Genomic DNA, 19,739 nt, shown 5'->3' with positions numbered 1-19,739 from the left:
GCCATGTTGCACCTCCTGAAGATAAAAAACAGTGGACCTGCTTGCCAAGTATTCTGGCAAACCCAATACTTCTGCAAGCCCTTCCAGTGAAGGAAGATGTCTTTCTAAGGGTGTATGTACATTAAGCAGTGAAGCACTTTCTTGCAAACTCTAAGCAACATCCCATGCAGGTCTGCTGAGAGATATCAACTCAAGTCCTGGATGCCAAGTGGACATGTCAGTGCAGGACTGCAAACAGAATTAATTAGCATGGCACACCATTTGCTACTCTGAATAACCTCTGCTGTTCTCTGACTCTTTTGAGGAATGTGTCCAGTTTTCCCTAAAATATAAAATTATTCACCATGTACTGACCTAATATAAAGTAGTTAATGGGTGCCCTTACAAAGGCTTTGGCAAACATGAAGGCACTTGGATTCAGCCCTTCTTAAATATGCACTTTACTGTCCTTAATGGAACACACAGTTGTGCTGTAGCACATTGCACTGGCAAAGGGAAAGATTCCGTGATGTAAACATGGTACAAGGGATACCACCAGTGTGAGAACACAGCCAGTGCCTGACTCTGACTCTTGCATAGTGCCAAAAAAACTTGTCTGGGTTAATGTTGCCAATATTATAATACATTAATGGCAATATTACATTACATTCATAACATTACTATTACATAAAACTGCACAATTCTAAGGCCAGCATGCAGCACACCATCTTCCTTCAAGTGTATAAAAGCAAGCACCAATGAAGTTTGATTTATAATGAAAAATATCAAATACTTTAATATTACTTTCATAAGGAAAATCTGTTTTTATTTTCTGTCTTGGTTGTGAAAATAAAATATTTCCATTTATACAGAGCCAGAGCTACTCTTTGGTTGGACACATTCTTCTATCCTTATTGAGACAGATATGATATAGAACACGAATAAAGCTTCCTGAAATGAACTGAAATATATTTTCCGGTCTCCTTGTCCTCTCCATCTACCACATAATCGTGGTCATAGCAACATCATTCCATGGACGATGTGTTTTTCTTCTGCTTCTGTTCTAACAGGTTGTCAGAATCCCAGACAACCAAGCCCAGAAGGATCAGAAAGGATTGAGAAGAGAGAACAAATGGAAGTAGACACAGGTAGGTCTGGCACATCCACACTTGCAGGTGACCTGTTGTGTTTCTACAGCCCATTGCTTTCCTCTCATAGAGATTGTGGTGGGTATGGCTGCCCTTCTGGCCTTTTGGCAAAGAACTGAATCCTTTTTGGTTTTCTTTCCTGTAAGACTGGGTCCGAGCCGAACAGACCTAAAGTTTCCATTTCAGTTTCTTTACAGAAGTTAATGTGCAAGAAGTGAAGCTAATTTGGTAGCTACTTCAGAAGCGTTTACGCATCTCAGTTTAAGAATGGTGGAATTTTCTTGGGGGATGGGAAAGGAAAAATGGAAAGAAATTAAATATTTAGAAATTATAGGGGAAAACAAACAAACAAACAAAACCCAGCAAAACTGAAAGTTAAGCAGAGGGACAGAAAACATTTAGTCCTGCACAAATACTCAAATACTTTTCTCCTGCTGTGCTCTGAAAGAATCAATCTGAGTGTCAGACAGGCACCCTACTATTGATTCCTCTGCTCCTACCTCTCACATCAACAGTGGATCGAGATTAAATTCAACATTGTTAAAATGCAGGGAATAGCTATAAAATGAACCCTTAATGAAGGGGGCAATAGGTCAAAAGAGCACGTTTGTTACTCACTAATCCAGTAAAACCTTTCAATCTGCTGAGTAAAATACCTCTGTGCAATGCTAAAATAAATTAGTAGGGTCTTTCTGGTGGAGACAGTTCACGTGTGAGATAATCTCAGGAGGTCTGAAAGTCATCACAAGAGACATGTTTCTGCCTTTTAGTGTAGTTGTTGTGGTACCTTCCATGCCTTTCGCATTTTAAATGATTACATAGTAGTCCTCAGGCTCCCCACACTGAATATGCCTCGATGGGACCAGCCCTTGGTTCTTCACATACTGCTGCTGCTTTTGGAGGCAGTCTGTGATTATTGAAACAATCTCTTTTTTTTCTTGAGAGGTTAAGCTAAAGGGTCAGACAGAGAAAAGAAATACACATAATACACAAGAAAAGATTCAAGGAGCAGCTTGCTAAAGGATGTCGGGGATGTAAAAAGTTTATGTGGATTCAAGGAGGGGATTGGGCAGGTACTAAAAAGTGAGTGCTAGTCAAAGGTTCTGGGCAGACAAATCACACACCAACCTGCCAAAAAAAATATAAACTAGCCCTCATCTTTTTCACCTCTTCAAACAGCTGAACTTTTCTGAATCTCAGAAAATTACATCTACAGACTTGGAAGCTTTTTTGTTTTAGAGAAATTCAGTAAGGAATCAAGCATTCATAAGGAGCTAAATGATATATTTTGACACAGCCACGATCCTTGTAGGATATACTTTTTTTTTGGTCTCAGAAAGTGTTTTTGCAGAATACATTGATGAATGTTCATAAATGTTCACGGCCCAGAGGCAATAAATATGGAATAATACAGTGTACAAAAATATTCCCCAAACAAGGCTATCTAAGAATATGGGACCAGATTCCAGCATACCAGGAAAGTGAGAAAATATTTTGATGTCAGTAAGAATTGCAATTAAAGTCCTTTGTCAGAGTTCAGGAGAAAAAATAATCACAGTGTTTTTAAAAAAGGTTGAAGCATTATAGTAACCTAATTCCACATGAATGGCTACAAAAACCAGCCTGGCTTTCTGCTGATCAAACTCTGTTTCCAAGTACTTGCTGCCATAGACAACACAAAATAAAAATCAGCAGAGATTTGAAAAATAAAATCATGCCAGACTTTTTTTTTATTTTGTTTTGCTTGTGGCTCACAACTGGATGTAGCATCGTTATAATTTTGTAAAAGCTATTTAGATTGAGTTTTTCTGGTCTGGTTTTCCCACCCTCTGACAAATACTAACAACCTTCAGCTGGTATTACATCCTATATTTCACACTCCCAGCTCTCTAAATCCCACATTTCTGATTCTGTGAACGCATCAGCTACGGGAGCTGATGCAAGTGGCTGGAACCTCTGTTCATACTCTATAATCTAATGCACTTAGCGAGCCAATGAATATGTGTGAAAGGAGGGGCTTTCTGGCTGAGGGGCTCCGTGCAGGGGAACAGCTGTTGAACAGCAAAACCTTACCCAGAGCCAGGCAAACACACTCACTCACATCCTCAGTGGCTTTGTGCATCCAGGTCTGCCAAGACAACTCCACCCACCCCTCCTCTCTCTGCAAAAAGTGAACAAACTAGCACAGAGAAACGTAAAGAAGACCAAATCTCAGCTGTGAAACATTTCAGCAGATCAGTAATGGCCTGGATCAGTAATATCTCCTGGTTAAACCACCTTGCTCTACAGGAAGAACATTTCAGGGGGTACTTAAACAGCACTGAGGATTACTTAGCCTTCCTATGTGGGCCCAGACGGAGCCACCTGTTCCTGCCCATGGCTTTGGTGTACACCCTGATCTTCATTGTTGGGGTGGTGGGGAACTTCTTAGTTTGCCTCGTAATCCTCAAGCACCAGAACATGAAGACCCCGACCAATTATTACCTCTTCAGTCTGGCGGTCTCGGACCTGCTCGTGCTGCTTTTCGGGATGCCACTGGAAGTCTACGAGATGTGGAGCAACTACCCCTTCCTGTTCGGGCCCGTCGGCTGCTACCTGAAGACGGCGCTCTTTGAGACGGTGTGCTTTGCCTCCATCCTCAGCGTGACCACGCTCAGCGTGGAGAGGTACATCGCCATCCTCCACCCCTTCCGTGCCAAGCTGAAGAGCACCCGCAGGCGAGCCCTGAGGACCATCCTGGCGCTCTGGGTCCTCTCTGTCCTCTTTGCCCTCCCCAACACGGGCACCCATGGCATCATGCTGCAGCATTTCCCCAACGGCACCCTGGTCCCGGGCTCTGCTACCTGCACTGTGGTCATGCCCTTGTGGATCTACAACTGTATTGTCCAGATTACTTCTCTTCTCTTCTATGCGCTGCCCATGGGGGTAATAAGTGTGCTGTACTATCTGATGGGGCTAAGAGTAAGTCTTACTCCAGCTGTACTGTGTTTCCTTGGCTCATTCTTGTGTGTTTGTGTCTGTATGTGTCTTTTGAGTGCTTGCACCTTTTTCTTGCCCAGCTGTCTTCCCCCAAAAAGGCAAAAGTATTTCAAACCTCTGGAAAAAAAGAAAAAAAAAAGTAGATCCAAATCCTTCTTTGGTGCAATCCTATTCTGAAATTAATGTTAGGGGATAATCTACCCCAGTCTTTTTATAGAAACTTACCATCACTGCTGCTCACATCCGAATGTCACTGAAACACCGAAGTCTGTGGATTGATTCCAGCCTCTCAGAGATTTACACCTTTGCAGCAGGGACTAGAAGGAAATGTAGCAAAATTAAAATGTGAAAAGAATAAAAACAAGCAGGCTAGTGATCGAATCTTTTGTATTATTTGTTTTCCCTTTTCTTGTGACTGTGACAATTTCTATTGCATTAGTTTCTTTCTCTCCTTGGTGATAATATTCACGAAAACTCACAAAGCTCTCATAAACTGAAATGCTACCTTATTGCTGCTGTTAGCAAATTCAGCAATCATTTCCTTATATAACTGCAGCACAGTTTCACCAGACTATCTTAGAGCTTATTTTCATTCTCTCTTCAGAAAGTGAGTCTAGTTTTACCAAGTATCCATCATGTAAATGTGTGGATAAAACAATCAGTATCACAGTATTATAAAGCTGTGTAGCACAACGCTGGAATACACTGCTAATCGTAGCGAGTTGATGACTTTTTTTTCTCACACATTACAGATACTTTGAAAATATAAATACCATCTCATCACACTGAGTATAACTTAAAGTTTACAAAGATACGTCTGATCATATAGCAAGAAAGGGAGAGGAATGAACTTATTAAATAATGTGCATGAAACTCAACCAAATCTCTGCTAGTGTACATATAATTTTGTTTTGCTGGCTGACATTTACTGTTAACTGAAATTATACAGAAGCAACTTTTACTCTACCCAGGAAAAAAAAACAAGGATTAACTGCCAGAAATCCATAACACACAACAGATCCTCAAAGCAGTGAATGGGTTAAATTGTCCACACTGCCCAGTGGCTGTTGCGGGGTCTTAATATGGTTTTGATGAAAATTTTGCAAAACAAGACCTGAAGGGAGGGAAAAATTTTGTAAATATGGATATTATGAAAAGAAAAAGAGAAATATCTGAATTGATAAAAAGAAGACTTGAAGACTGCAATAACTTCTATTTGCAGCATCAGACATTCCTATACCCCATCCCAGAAGAGAAGCTCGGTACCGAATGAAGGCTACTCCCCCAGGACTTCTGTAAATTCACAGATATGTTCAAGCTGTCTCTCCAAAAGGCAGTAATGTTCATTGTTTGTGGGGTTTTTTTTCTGTATATCCAGCTCAGACTTTCAAATTTTAAACAGCATCCATCCTGACTAGATCTGCATTATGCTCCAAACTGCACTAGGCAAGATAATTTCATTTCCTCAACAGAAATGACAGAAGAATGATGTATATATATTGTTTTTCAAGACGAGACACTTTTTATCTGCTCACGAAGGATGAAACCTATGAAGCTTTAGCAACACTCTGTAGTCTCCTGAGTGCCATGTATCCCTCACAGAATGTAGAGGAAAAGCTCAGTGTTATTCCAAAGGTTGTACAACAGCTCAAATTCAGCAGCGACACAGCCCTTCCATATCCAGGCTTTGTAGAAAGGGCATTTCCTTGCCACAGTTTCTTCCTCAAGCTTTGCCAGTGCTCAGGATGCTCAGGAGAGTCTCAGGATGCAATAGAGGAAAAATATGTGGGACATGTCACATGTCATAAGAGGGCAGCAAACATGGGTCATAGGGTACCTGAGTTAATTTTAAATTTTATTCCTTGGAAAATGAACAGATCCATCCGGCTGATTACCTCGTGATCAGTTACCTCATGATCTACTTGGGTATCATTTTAAGGCTTGATGATTTAATAATAATTCATTGATGTGGTCAATAGATAGTTCCAACATCAGTATAAAGAAGAGGACACTGATGATTACACTGCAGCCTCATTAGATTTAATTGTGGAAGCTTCCTTCTGCCTCTTTCATAGGGTTCTCACCACAGGTACCTTTAGGATCAACCCCTAAATCATCCAGGCTCTTTAAACCTGGTCCAGCTGCTGGACTACTGGTTGCAACCCATAGCCAAAAACCTGAGGAGGAAGAGGAGAAGGAGAAGATGAGATCAGTGGGAAATGGCTGCTCATGGAAGTTAATCCCTGCAGTGCTGATAGAGATGGGGTGGGACTGTTTGGGAAGAAGTCTGTGTTGCAGCAGGAGTCAGTGCAAGGTCCCTGTCCATTTCTTTCAAACTGATCTCTAAAAGAACACAGGGGTAGGTGCTTATCACTGCTTGTCTAAAAGTCAAACTTTATTTAACAAGGATTTTTGACAGTGAATGAAGAGAGTGGAGAGTCCATAGACATATTCTCCTACCTGCTTCAGACATCTGTGAGGGGATCTAGACAGTCAGGTGACTTTTGCCTAGACAGGATGATTCTTCTGCCAAGGTTCAACACTTCTCTTAGTCTCTCATCCCCTCCATAATACATTGGACACACTGAAAATTTTTATTTCAGCTTTCTTTGAAGCAAGACAACTTACTCTTGTCAATGCATATCTGGTGCAGATTTAATCATCAAAATCTATTTTGCCCCCCAGATGCCCAGTTGTTAAAAGCAAAATCATCTGTGGACAGTGACTACCTTTGTTGAATTTCTGCAGAGCCCAGTACATCTCTGGAAGGGTCCATCCCCTTTCCATGGAAGTTTTCAGCAAACCTTGCCCCCACTGACATGCTCTCCTTTGCCATGGGGTTGAGCCAAAAGCACACTAAGGCTGGAGTGGAGCAGCAGATGGCAACAGCTTCAGCCAAATCCTCAGAACAGTCACGACTGCAGGCTTTGGCATAAGCCTTGTAGTTTTTAAGTATCAATTTTTCCATCAGCTGGAGAGAAAGTTTGTTCACCAATAGTGTCAGATAGGCCAAAGAGTTTACAGAAAACATTTCTGCTTTTGTAGAGTGGCCTCACTAGGTTTGCCTGGGGATATGTGAGGCCCTAATTTTTCTCTACCTTCTGATTTCTGGTATGAAATCCTGTAGCTAATAAAGATGTGGGGGGGAAAATCCAATTTTCAGCTTCTTGCTCCAGTCACTTTTAATTCTTTTTCAGTGAAAGGGTAGTTTGCATCTCCAGGCAACCCTACACAGCCTCATACATCACAGTGATGTAAAAGTAACCACTACCTTGGCTGGAGTTCCCTCAAACCATTGGCATTCGCTCAAGTTACAACCTTTGCCATGTACTCATTTGTTTATTTATTTTTCCTCCTTCTTTGTAATAATTCATTGTTTTATTAAACTCCAACTGCTGAGTTATTCTTGCTAGTTACACCTTCATCCCTTGAGGCTAAAGGGGAACCTCTCAGCATCATCAAAATGACAGGAGGAAAGGAAGGTGAAAAATAAAGATACATATATCTCTGGTTTATTACAGCATCAGAACACTGTATTCTCTGAGGCTTTGGACTATGCCTGGAATAGATTACTGTTGAGACTGAAAACCACTGAAGGTAAACTAGAGGGTTTAATCACTCTGAGCAGACGTTTATAGCTACATGTGTTACAAATCAACTGAGGCTCTTCCTTAAGCAACTGTGGCTATGACTAAAAGTTACAAAGGCAATAATGTAAAACATGAGAGGCTGAATTGCACTATAATTGATTATAATCCCATTTACATGGTTTTCCATTTTATAAATAGAATAAAGAGAACATTGAAAAAAGGTCTTACGTGATCATCCTGAGAGAAAAGTATTATTAATCAGAAATCAGAAAGCAAAGTCACAGTGTAAAAGGCAAAAGCAAATGGCACAATTAGCATGTTTTCACAAGACTTTTTACAAATACAGAATGATTTCTATCTTTTTCCTCATTCCTTATATTCTCTCCCATGTAATTAAAAGTTTTTCTTCCAGTTTCTCTCAGTTAATAAAAGTATCACTCCAAAGCTGTTGGCTAATCAGAAGTTCCCACTTTAGGAAGCTCGGACCAAATATACACTTTTCATACATGATCTCTTCTGTACTCAAAGCAATCCTGTTTATCTAGACCTGGTATTTTCATCACCAAAGCACCAGTGCTCTCACCATAAGCATATTGGGGAAGCAGTTCAGGGAGGATCAGATTATTGCTCTTTATGTCCATTTTTTAGAAGTCCAGGAAAAACTACTGGAGAAAACCTCACATTGTTGTAACTGAGCAGTATGTGGCTGAATCTGTGTATCATGCACCCCGGAGGTGCAGGGAGCATATTTGGGTTTTGTTCATTAGATGGGTTGAATATCAATTAGTCCAAACCACTCAGGGCACGAAACAAATTCCTTCGAATTTTACAGAGTTTTTTCCAATGATTATAACTGTGTTACACTGAGGCCACTCTGTGTATTTTTTCAATCATTGGTTTGTGCTTAATTGTGGGGAACCCTATTAGGAAAATAAACAAACAATATCTTGCCAGAAGAGAAAATAATGCCTAGCAAAATAGTGTTGAAATTGAACACAAACTGTGAACCAAATATTGACTCACTGAGGAAAAACAAGTGGGGAAGTGAAATATGAACTTGCTGTAAATATGCAGGTTCAGATGTATAAAATCTGCAGATTGTTTAGAACCTAAAGGTTCAGTGTTTCTCTGGAGAAAAAAAATGAAATTTAGACTTTTTTCAGTCAGTCCCAAGTTGCCCCTGGTTTTGCTTTCTCAAACTGCAATTATCAAAATATTAAGCAGGCTATGTCTGGTGTGGATGTGATCTTTTGTCTAAGCTCTCCTTTGGTTTCCCTCCTTTTACCAGTTGAAAGGAGATGAAACTTTGGAAGTAGAGGAAATGGCTGTGAATGTTCAGAGACCATCCAGGAAATCAGTCACAAAGATGTTGTGTAAGTAGTAAGTCCTTCTGCGGTTTTTTTTTCAGTGGACAGGAGGGTGACCAGGTCCTAAAGGGAATCAAGCAAATTCACTGGATACAAGAGTTATGAGATGAGTAGCTGTTATTTAAAAAAAAAAAAATTGCAGTTTTTTCTGGATTTATAGGGCATGGAAGTGAAACACCATGGGTATCTATCAAAAGATTCAGAAAGCAAATTTTCCTCCCCAGCATGAGAGGAGTTTGAGCAAACCTACGTGGCAGATGCTTGCATGGCAATTCTCCAATATCCCTCACTCCAAACTGGTTCTTGCAGCCCTCTAGGGAGGATCGCTTTTTTTTTCCAGAGTGCAAACAGTCTATCTTGTACATTTATAAAGGATATACATCTGTTTTGCGTTACACCGTGAGCTCTGCTAATGAGCAGAAATCACAGAATCACAAGATGGGTCAGGTTGGAAGGGACCACAGTGGGTCATCCGGTCCAATCTCCCTGTTCAAACCAGGTCATCCCAGAGCACACGGCATAGAATTGTGTGCAGACAGTTCTGGAATGTCTCCAGTGAGGGAGACTCCACAGCCTCCCTGGGCAACCTGTTCCAGTGCTCAGTCACCTGCACAGTGCAGAAGTTCCTCCTCATGTTCAGGTGGAACTTCCTGTGCATTAGTTTCTGCCATTGTCTCTTGTCTTATTGCTCAGCCCCACCAAGAAGAGCCTGGTCCATCCTCTTGACACCCTCCCCTTCTGATACCCATACACATTAATGAGGTCACCTCTCAGTTGTCACGTCTTGAAACAATCCTGCCAAGCTACATCCATCACCTACTGCTGACTTAATCACTTAGACCTTCAAAGAAAAGTTGGACCTAAGCAGACTTGCACACTGTATAACATTCAAGAGAATTTATGCCCCAATCACCTTGAAAGCACTCACATCACTTCCTAATTTAGGGCTGTCTTTAAGGCAAAGAACACCTTGCTACTGAGATGGTGTTTATGCAGGAAACATAAATCATTTTCACTATTTTCTGTAACATTATTCTTTCAGACACCTTAAGTCAGTGTCTGAACCAGGAAATTGTAATTTGAAGCCAGCCTGATTTTCAGTGCCTGGAATGGGTCTAGGTTCCACACGTGCCCCAACATTACCTGGCTGTTTCCTGCTCTGTTTGAATGTCACTGTGTGTGCATGCATTGGGTTATCCAACACAGAAACTAGCAGAAAGATTGTTCTTTTAGCCGGTAATGGTAAGACAAAAAGTATGGCAAAAGTTTTGAAACCATTAACATAATTTGTATATTTAGTCTTTCATTCAGCTTTTTGAACTCTCTCTGCTCTGTGCAGGCTAGTGAACCATATGCCCCCATTACTGACCTGTTTTTCTTCTCCCCTTTCTCCATGCCAGTTGTCCTCGTGATAGTTTTTGCTATCTGCTGGGCTCCATTCCATATAGATCGACTTTTCTTCAGCTTTGTTGTGGAATGGACTGAGCCTTTGGCTAACACATTCAACTTAATTCATGTGGTGTCAGGTAAAGCTTTCTTCTTCCACTTGCACAGGGACTGGGAAAAAAAAAAGTATTTGTGAATGGTTTACTTGGAATATGTCCTCATTTACTTTGTAGGTGACATGAGACATGCATGGAAAACCTTCTCAGGATTTGGAGGGCAGTGATGAGAATAGTGCCTGAATAAAAACTACATGCAATTTTCTGCAGCTTCCAAGATCTGGACGTCTTGTCCAATACAGTATCTGAATATTCACAAAGAAGGAAAAAAAAGTATACCATGCATCATTACCTGCTTTTCCTTCTTGGGAATGTTCAGAAGTGAAGCCTGCTGTTGTTCAGCTGCTTTTAACAAGTACACAGGAACAAGCATCATCCTCCACAGGGTCTCTGGGGCAAGTGGGAAACCTTACCAAATGGCAAGACAAAAGACTTACCTATTGCTCAGAATGGGTGATGAAACCAAATGTTTATGGCCTTGCCAACCATAAAATGAAGGCTTTTTCCAAAAGGAATCATATTCTCAGTCTGCCATGGGAAAACACTGAATGTGGCCATTAGGCAACTCAGACAAATCTGATCTTGTGCAGTTGTCCTGGTGTGTTGTAAGAAATTAGCTTCCCTTGGCTGGAAGTTGTCCTCTGACAGCTCTGATGGGGACACCAGCTGTGTAAACCCTGCTGTGGGGATGAGGGCAGTGCTGGAGGCAGGGCAGGACAGCTCAAGAGAGAGCTGGTTCCTGAAGAGCTGGAGAGAGTGAGCTCCAATTAACAATCTCTCCCATTTTCTTTTCACTGCAACTGCAGTGTATGAGCTAATCTCGGTGAGACATCCCTCTGCCTGTGCCAGGAAGGCAGCAGGCAGAGCTCTGCTGTTGCTGCCTCCACCCTTGCACCAAAGCTTGGTGGAGCTGTATAAGCAATGAAGAGTTTTTCCTCTTCTGAGATCGTTTCACACATAAATTAATCTCTCTCTCTCTCAGGTGTTTTCTTCTATCTGAGCTCTGCCACGAACCCCATCATTTACAACCTGTTGTCCCAGCGCTTCAGGATGGCTTTCCTCAGTGTGATTTCTCCTTGCTGCAAGCACTGGGCCCCTGAACATCCCACTTGCAAGATTTCTGCCCAGAAGAGCATGTTTGTGATTGAGGGTCACAATCTCATGGACTCTGCTGAATACATGAGTGCCCCTGGCACACACAGGACATCTGTCAGCAGTTCTCAGCTCTCCACTGGTCTGTGACTTTCCATGTGATGATCCAGGTGAGAGAGAAGTTAAAGAAAATTGCTTTAAGAAAACAAAAAGAGAAAAGACCTTCCTAAAAGACTGATTTCAGCAAGAAAAGATTGGAGAGGTGTCTCATTGCTTAAATTAAGAAGATTGTATTTAACATATGTTTGAGAAGCACTATATTACACTTGAGCTAACAGTAGGGATGGGAATCTCAGCTTGCTCACTGCAAGCTGTGCCAGTGAAGAGCTGCTTTTAAAAAGTGAGACACACTCCCAATGTTACCAGCACAGGAGAGAGACACAGCTTAGCCAAGTCTTATCAAATGGCCTTTTGTGCACCAACCTAAACATCAGCGTTTACTTACTTTGAAATGAGGCAACTTGCTGCATAAGCCTTATCTATATCTAGGTTTGGGTAAGCCAGTCCCGCTTCTCTCTCTCATGACCTTCTCCAGGTATGGCTGTTGCAAACCTCTCTTGTCAACATGAGCAAGTAGGCAAGAATGAGAGCAGCTCTGAGCTGGGCTGATAGGCATCAGAAACCAGTAATAGCTATTTCTGGGCCAGAAGAATCGGGGAGCCAGTAATTGTAAAATAAATGCAAAACAAAACCTTTGCTTTCTGAGCAAGGTAAAGATCTGGGTGGGGGGTAGTGATTAATGCAGCTGGTGGGGGATATCTGCCCAGGGAATGTACATCAGATAGTTTTATTTTTGCCCATCCACCTTTGCATGTACAAATGGGTAGGTCCCTGCTATACCCCATCTCCTGCAGTTTGTGAGAACTTCTTATCATTGCTTCAGCTTCAGATACTTATGTGTTGTCTCCACCAGTGGAGCCTTGTGGTTGTGCTTCAGCAGATTTCACACCTGCCTGTACCAGGTGGATTGCAAAGTCAGAGATCTACATGGATCCAGAAAAAACCCTGGACAACACTGACAACACAGGGAACTGGGGCAAACCTAATACAAAGGTAATAAAAACGGGAATTTTGCAGTGATACTACAACTACTGAATTCAGATTTTGCCATAAAGCACAACATAGGTCCAAAAAACTTTCCTGCATCCCAGTTGTGCAAACAGATCCTGAAGGCAGCACACTTACATCTGAGCTGATGAGCTCTGCTGACTGCAGGGACAGGATGCTACAGAATTGTGTCAAGGGAGGTCAGGAGGAATCCATTACATGACAAAGAATTCTGTAAGACTCTCTGTCCCAAGTTTCAAAGCCTGTTCATTGTGTTTCAGAGAAATGTCTCCCCTGTGCCCCCTGACACAGGGCTTGGTTTAGCCACTGCTCTGGGCTCAGGCTTGGCACGCACTGCCACAGAAAACCATCCCATGTGTGTTGTCAAGGGACTGGGAGTTACTCTCATAGTCAGAGTACACAGAGTTATCACAACGAATAGGAACATTAGTTCCTGAAAGATGATACACTGTATGCATGAAGGCTCATTCCAGGTCACTGGGGATCCAGATGACACTTCCCATCACAGGTGGAAGGGGCTGTACTCCTTTTCCATGGCTTCTTACTTTGTTTCCCCCAAAGTCTTCTGTTTGTCTCTCTCTGTGGGACTCTGAGGTGAGGTGAGACCTGGGAGGTTCATGGAAGATGGTGAGTCATCTTTTCCTGTAGCACAAGGGGAATTTTAGACCATGTTTTCTCTCAGACCCATTTTACCATCTGCAGTCTTGTCGAACAAGCCATGGAGAGGGTAAGAGCTACACGATAGGCCTGCAGAGAGAAGGCAATTCCTGCTCCCTGAAGACACAGCTGAAATGCTTTGCCACCCCCAAGTGGACACTTGCGTTTTATCATTAACATTTCCGTTTCCAACCAGTTTTGCATTATAATTTTTCCCTCTGCCAGACGTAAAAGTGTGATTTCCCTCTGGACTTGCTGTGCCAGTGGTGCCTTGCTGCCTGTGAGCTGCCCAGGTCCCTGTTCTCCTGCTGGGCTCTGAGCTCTGTGCTCCCACTGACAGGCTGGGGGCCACCTGGGCAGAGCCTGGGCTGGATTTCCTCCCTCACTGAGCTCAGGAGGTTATCCTCCTTATCCCAGCTGTGTTCCACTGAAAGCAGGTCTTCTCCGATGTCCTAGACACCCACCCATGAGGAGATGGTGTAGTTTGACATACTCACACATCCACCATATGATGGAGACGTTCCTCTATGGGATTTTGTGGCTCTTTGGATGCATTTTATGCATTTAGGACCAGATGGCATTTTGTGTTGGTGCACAGAGAGCCACCCATGAGTGATGCCGCTCGCTCCTCTCTTTATGGGAGAATCCCAACCTTTGGCTGCAAAGCTCAGGGTGGATAAATGCACCTCATGACTTGCAGATGAGCACACAGATCTGCAGACAAGGTTGGGCTCTGAAGTTGTAGGGTGAAGATTTTGTGTGGTCTTAGACAAAACAGCCACATTTTTGTTCCCAAGGAGGACATAGGGTTTTGTGAGGAAGGGGAAGGAGGGAGTGGGAGGAATGTGCATGGATGGGGAAATTTTAGAAGAGAAATAGTGAGAAGACAATCATCAGGAACTCACCTGGGTCTGAAGTAATTTATTCTTTTGTCCTAAAAGGAGTTTTTATCACATTTCATTTGGTGTCAGTCAAAAGAAGTGACACTCATAACCAGAAATTGCTGGGCCTTTTTTGGCTAAATATCAAAACCAGAGCTGAAAACATTTAGGTTTGCACCAAATCAAACCTTCTGTGAAAGTGTTATTGGGAGAGACATGTCAAAATTCCTCTAAATTCTGCTAAAAACAAAATAAATGCAGTGGAGAAAGTGTGGACTGACTGCAGACTCCAAGTTAAGTTCCCTGTGACTGCACAGCTCAGTACCCCTCATTCCTGAGGGATGCACTTTGTCTCTACAAAGTAGTCAATGTTCACTAGAGGCTTTTCTTCCTAAAAGGTTGGTGCTTGAGTTATTTATCACTCTGCTCTGATATTTACTTGGCTGCATTTTGGAAGCTGAATCCAAACACGAAAAAACAGGAAGATGGATAGAGATGTCATGAAAGTCGATGCTATTCCTTTATTTATACATTAACCAGCTTTCATAGCCAAGTGCTGAAAAATGTTGGCAACTGGCTGAGAAAAATTCATGTTGCAAGAAAACAGAGAACAACTCACTTTCCTCCAAAGCGGTCCAGTGTGATGGAACTGTATTTATTTGAAATCAAGCGTGTCTTCCTAGACAGAACTGTCTATTGATTTATTTCTCTGCTTCTCTTTCCCTCTGGGAAACATGCAAGTGTGTGAGCAGAAAGTGTGGAGAGCAGGGGCAGTACTGTGAACAAAACATGAATAGTCTGAAATGTACTGCAAGGAAACACTCAAAGGAGAGAAGAATTGTGTTCATTACCAGTGAGTGATACTCTGATCTAATGCCAGATTCAGTTGGAAAAGACACCATGACAGCAGGTGGACAATTCTGCTAAGTTTACCCGAAGAGTTTTTGAACACTACTGTGTTTCGAAGTGTTTCAACCACAGCTTACCAGTAAAACTAAATGTACACTTCAGCTGCAGAGCTGATTATATGTATCTGTGTGTAACATGAAAATAAATATACTAGAGTCTCTCTTCCTAGGCCTGGTCCATCCTCCAGCAATCCTCAAGTTTCTTGTTTCTCCCTTAGATTTCATGTGAGTAGCAGAAGGTGGAGATTCCCCAGAGGCAAGAACCTCACCTGGAGAGTCAAGGGTTGCTGATTTTCTTCCACATTTCCTTCCATTTACATTTAGATTAGTCAACAGCCTGCTTAGGTCACACCCCAGACACAGAGAGCTCATTTGCCACCAGAAGTAGGAGGCTTTCTGTTACTGTCTAGATTTATTGAAACCCTAAAAAATTGCAGTTGATATTTTTAAGGCAAATTATCTTAAATCCATTTAGTTTTTAAAGGATTAATTTTAGGTGTATGGAAGCTGTTGGAATAATTTGCTTTCCAGTAGGATAGCTAATTCTTGAATTAAATACTGAGGTGTTTACTGTAAAAGCCCAAATAACTTTTTTCATGCATCCTCAGCTTATACTATGTTATGCAATGCAGCAAGTTACTCCCCAGACAAATAGGCTGTTGTTTGATTTTTTGGCTATAAGTGGGTTTTCCAGAAGACCCTTTGACTCAGATGTCTATAAGATGGAGATCACCATCAGAGGAAATCTGTATTCCTCTTCTAGTCAAATGAGGGGGGAAAAAAAGCCATGCTAAAATCAATTTATCTGATCTATTTCAGTCATCTACCTTAGGTGTTTTACAGGTAGTTTTTATGCATATCTTTTATGATTGAAAAACACAGCTAGGCAGCCAGATACAGGTCACCTTGAAATGATGTGTGTTCTTTGTTGCAGAGCAGATATGTTTATCAGACCCTTTCAATTTGTTTCATTTCTTCAGAACCCAAGAGTCTCCCTTAGAAATGACTCACTAGGAAAATCATGCTCTAAATGAGCAAAAGAAATGGTTAACAGCTAATTCACCTCTAAACAGTGTAAGAACAGCATCCTCAGCTACCATTTTGTTTATTGATCCGGGGTTGGTGCCTCTGGGACACCTGGACCAAGCTCTTACAAGGTGGGGAAATTCCAACAGAGCTCTAGCACTTGTAGGGTTTGCAGCATTGGTTTGCAAGCTTGCAGTTTTCTTTCCCTTACTTCTATAGGAGCTGGCGAGGGTAGGAAAGATATCTGTCCTGCCAGAGAACGTGTTAAACACCTGCCTGAACTCAATGGAAAGTCTCCAAAGAGAAGTTTTTTCATGCTGCTGTTGACTGCAGTGCAGGTGGGTTGGGCAGCACTGAGCAACTGCAGCAAAAAACTACAAGACTCAAGGTTTTGAGAAACAACTCACCAGACTTTCTGTGAGGAAGGAAATAAAGCACTAACACAGGAACTCAGAGGTATAGTTACTGTTTATTTAACCATGTACAGACTGGGGTTCATTAGTTGGCTTGGTGGGAAGTCCTAAATGCAGAGGGTTTTTCTGAATGTGAACAAACTTGGTTAGTACAACAAAACTCAGCTTCCCCCAAGTCCTGCACCACTGATTCCTCCCAGCTCAAGTTACCTGATCCTGCAGAAAAACAGACCACAGAAACAGCAACACATTTAAATTTCCATCTCAGTATCAATGGCAGGACCCTCTGTTGGAACTTAGACACATGTAGTATGCTCTGGGGTGACAAGGATCCATTCCTCAGCTGCTTCCCAGTAACCATCTGTCTCCCTGCTCTTAGCTTAAGATGATGCAAATCAGTTTATGTTCCTGCATACAGCAAAGATGAACAGGCAATTGTCACTGGCCCAGATACATCCAGTTTGTTTATGTATCCCAGTCCCAAGGTGAGGAGCTGAGTCATGTGGAGCTTTCTCTCTCTGCATATAACACTAAATAGTCCCAAAGTTGGGTCTTATGGCAGCCTACCAATTCCCAGTAAACCCACTGCACTCCCCCAAGAGGCAGCAATGACTGCCAGACATGATTCAGCCTCAGCACACTCCAGTTTTCACGTGTCTCTTGCATTAACAGCAAGGAGCTCTCATATAAGTGTTAGCCTCAGTCTGGTTCCTTCCAGTCTCATTTCTTTCCCTATCTCCCCCTCCTGTGAGGAACAGGTATATTGAAGGATCATCTCTCCTCCCCATCCAGCCTGTCTTTTTGCTGCTAAGAAATTCCACTAAGGATTGAGTCTTTTCTCTGCAACTTTATTTGCCAGCTGTAGGGTTTTCACACTGTATTTGTATTCCAGTCCCGATTTCAATTACCTGGCTAACCTTTTCAATTTTCACAGAGAGTGAGAATCAGAAAACAGCAGGTCCTTTATTACAGCTCACACTGGTGAGGAATGCTTCACCCCCCTTCCCTCCCCCGTGTTTGCAGGAAAGCTCTGTCAAATTCAAACAAACTCATTGATAATAACTTGTCTATTTACTTATGCTTTGCTGACTGTTAAGTATTCTGGTACCTTCTACAGACCTCTCTTCCATCCTCCTTTTAGCTTGAACATACTATATTTTACAACATTTCTAAAAGCTAAGGAGAAACAGTTTTCACACTTCACCCTGATGCTTGACTCCAGTGGAAATTCTCACCAGTGTCAAACACTGAAGAAGGTAAAAGTCTTGTGTTTCAGGAGGGGCTGTTTGCTGATCTTTGATAAGCAAGACATGGTGGTGGCCAGTCCTTATGTCCAGGTCTCAGGGCACTCCCCAGTGGAGGCTCAGGGCATTGGAGGGGTTCCCTCAAATGAAGAGGCAAGTCAGGCACAGGACACCACTCTGCTGATCCCAAAGCCACTGCTCTGCCACTAAATTGTCCTCACCACAGCTGTTACCTTTTTTGCCTTCCTCAATTTTTGAAGTCATACCCCTCTTCTTATCTCCTTTATTATTCTAAGCTCTTGATCTAGCCTGTGGTCTTTCTGCCCCATGACTCAGCCATCCAGATCCTAAAAATTATTTATTTGATTGGGGAGGGATAAGGATTTAGTACAACAGACCTGTTTCTTAGCAACACCTTCCCATCTTTCTTACTCTTCTTTTGTTATTTCCATCTCATTATCTTTTCCCATGTTCAACCCCAAATTAACTTAATTACAGACAGATTTCATATCTCTCTAAACCAGAAGGGGCACTTGTAAAACATCCCTCCAGTCAATAGTAAATGAGGGCCTTGGCCTATTCTAAGTAGGCTTTTGGAAAGGCAGCTCAGCTGTGCCTGTCCTGCTCCCCCCAGAGACCTCTCCTGGTTGCTCCTAACTCCTGCTGTTCCTTTGAGCTGCTTTTAAGTGAGGCACTTCACCTATCCATTTTGCAGCCAAGTTCATCGCAACCCCTGAGCTCCACAGCAGACATCTGTATAAATCACCAGGTGAATGCTTCTCCTGTGCAGATGCCAAGGGCACTGCAACCTTTCCACCTTCTCTTGCCATATTCAGACCGGAGGGAAGTGCCTTGCTTCAAAGTCTCTACCTATTGGAATCTGTCTTGGGTGCAAATCTGAGATAAACCTGAGATATATTGAGTCTGAACATTGGATGCACTTGATCCAGGACGACCTCTGATTACTCACACATTGGTAGGTCAAAGATCTCTCTTGGTTAATGCAGCTCTGGTTGCCCAAAAGTCATATACTGAGGATAACTCTCTCCTGTGAGACAAAAATACACCAACTGGACTAGATCCAAGGCAGCCCCTCTTACCTCATCCTCTCCTTAGTCTGTGATACCAGGTTTCCTTTGGATATCAGGAGCAGGATCCATCTCTAGCAGCTGCTGCATTTATCACCCTCTCGTAGATAAGGTTGTACTGCTGTTGCTTACCGTGCAGAGAAGTTCTCCACTGGCAGAGGAAACACCTTCTTCCTTCTGTTGGAGGTCAGGTAGCTATTACCCAGTCAGGACACCTCTTCCTAAATCCATCAAGTGATTCCTCACTGTCAGAAGCAGGACACTGCACTGAGAAGAATGAGAAGAGATCTGTATTTACACAATAAGGAAAGCGTCATCAGAGATCAGCCACCAACTGAACTGTGCTGAGGGCACATGAAACACTATGAAACCATCTATAAAGACATAAGGGAAACTAAACTCCCACCAGCAATATAAAAGTCAGGGAGGGTTCTGTGGCAGCTATGAGAGGAATCAGTGATCTGGGTTTCTACCATTAGAAGAGGACACCTGTGGTTTCTGGAAAGGAAGGAAAGCCTGGGTAATTATGCAGATGGTTCCCCCTCATTCAGGTGAGCATTTCTTCCCAGCTGTTTGCTGCCCTGGAAAGTAGAACCACAGGTAAAATTGGGATGTGCTTCCCCACCATCACCCTGCAAAGGGGGAGTTGCAAATCATGCATGTGTACTGGAGTGAACCAACTCGAATGCTGGCAGCAGTGCAGCTACAGGACAAGCCTTGCTGGGTTCTCTGGTGGC

The 19,739-nt window shown here is 42.5% G+C and overlaps 1 long non-coding RNA gene across 2 annotated transcripts; it reads right to left on the bottom strand.

Annotated features, from left to right (window-relative positions):
* Positions 1-1,466: 1,466 nt before the first annotated feature.
* LOC120323792 lies at positions 1,467-19,325 on the bottom strand. Of its 2 annotated transcripts, XR_005564638.1 has the most exons (4): positions 19,135-19,325; positions 10,433-10,620; positions 4,332-4,423; positions 1,467-4,223 (listed from the first exon to the last, which is right to left on the bottom strand). It is a non-coding gene; the product is annotated as an uncharacterized LOC120323792 (long non-coding RNA). The 2 variants fall into 2 exon arrangements; XR_005564637.1 differs by lacking the exon at positions 19,135-19,325 and having other exon boundaries at positions 10,433-16,585.
* Positions 19,326-19,739: the final 414 nt, after the last annotated feature.

The sequence above is a fragment of the Pipra filicauda genome, unplaced genomic scaffold (assembly GCF_003945595.2).
Source record: "Pipra filicauda isolate LSUMZ 115617 unplaced genomic scaffold, ASM394559v2 scaffold344_size1527164_pilon, whole genome shotgun sequence".
Taxonomy (NCBI): domain Eukaryota; kingdom Metazoa; phylum Chordata; class Aves; order Passeriformes; family Pipridae; genus Pipra; species Pipra filicauda.
The sequence above is the reverse complement of the archived record's forward strand: the minus strand, read 5'-3'. Positions and strand labels throughout refer to the sequence as shown.